Source organism: Carlito syrichta, unplaced genomic scaffold (genome assembly GCF_000164805.1).
Source record: "Carlito syrichta isolate Samal-C Ts95f unplaced genomic scaffold, Tarsius_syrichta-2.0.1 Scaffold303272, whole genome shotgun sequence".
Lineage (NCBI taxonomy): Eukaryota > Metazoa > Chordata > Mammalia > Primates > Tarsiidae > Carlito > Carlito syrichta.
In genome coordinates, this window is record NW_007247368.1 from 436253 (window position 1) to 437721 (window position 1469).

Here is a 1469-nt window from a genome sequence, read left to right on the forward strand (position 1 = left end):
GGGCCCAGGCGACCGAGCCCGCATCGCCCGCAGGCCCCGAAGGCCCAAGCGGCCCACGCACAGCGGCTTCACTTTTTCCAGCGCCAGCGTGCACGGGGAGTTCAGCCAAGAGTTGAATAATATTTGTGCTCGCAGAGATGACGACCACGAAAAGAATCCATGACTAACGGGGCAGAGGGCTGGGCGCTCTCCCCGCCCCGGGGGCCTGGGCCCTTCCCCCAGATTCCTGCCTAAAAGGAAGCCCACCTGCCTCTTCCTCACCTCCAGCTCCTAGGCCTGGAGCCCCCTGCCCGTCACAGCCACCTGCCGTGGCTGCCAGCGCGGGCCCCTCATGCACACTCCTCACTCCTCCCACAGCTGCCATGCCACGCTGGGGGTAGCGGTGAGCACCAGGGCAGAAGGCAGGGGCGCCTGGGGCCCCCTCGCCCTGCTTCCGCAGCACAGGCTAGCCCACGGGTGCTCAGTGAATGGGCCCCGCTGTGACCCGCAGAGGCCTGGGCCGTCCCTGTGACTCCCCTGCAGAGTGGCCTGTGGGGGGCCGGCCTCCGGGCTCCGCGGTCGGCCCTGACCTTCCCCCAACAGAGTCTGGGGGAAATGCTGGCATCCAGGAGGCTCTGGGGGCCACAGAGGCCCGAGCCTTCCACCTAGCTTGACTTAATCTGCTCAGGATGGCCTTGGCTCTCAGTGTCCCCTCCCATGGGGAAGGACAGTCCTTTGCCAAAAACGGGCACATCTGTTTAGCCCAGTGAATGGGGGCAGGAGCTTATGGGAATTGACAAGGCGACACTGCCTGTCTCGTGTGACGGTGACAGAGCTGAGCGGGAGCTGTCACAGCTTCTGCCCACCATGGTGATGGCTGGGTGCACCAGGCAGACACCATCCTTGCTAAAAAGTACTGCACTCAGGGCCGGCTCAGCTGAACGGGCTGCAGACTCCAAACTCCTTAAAACAAATCTGGGCCTGACACGGGGGAGGCATCTGAGGCAGGAGGCCCAAGGGGCGAGAGGGACACGTTAACCCAGGCTAATATTTTAACGTGGCATTTGAACATTTCAGAGTTGCGGCAAAAAGGTGACGGGATTACACGGCCACACATGCTCCAACACAGACGGCTCCTAGGGATACAGGGACCATCAGAGAAGCCAGAGAGAACGCATGTTGGGAGATTCCCTTTCTACGAAATGCCCAGGACGGGCAAGTCTGTGGGGACAGGCAGGAGATGAGTGGTGGCCCGGGCCTGGGGACAGTGGGACAGTCACGGGGCATCTTCCTGGGATGACAAGAAATGCTCTAAGATTGATGGTGGTGACGGTTGCCGAACTCAGTGAATATGCCCACGGCGTTGTGCACTTCCCAGTGACCCGTGTGGTGGAACCCATGCTGAGCACAATAGCAACATTATTATTATCATTTTTTTGAGTTGGAGTCTCACTTTGTCACCCAGACTGGAGTGCAGTGGCCGCTCCCGG

At 60.9% G+C, this 1469-nt stretch overlaps 1 protein-coding gene across 1 annotated transcript in view; it reads right to left on the reverse strand.

Moving 5' to 3' along the window:
* Window positions 1-1469, reverse strand: part of SLC45A1 (solute carrier family 45 member 1) — a 15181-nt gene that overhangs the window by 497 nt on the left and 13215 nt on the right. The window lies entirely within an intron of this gene.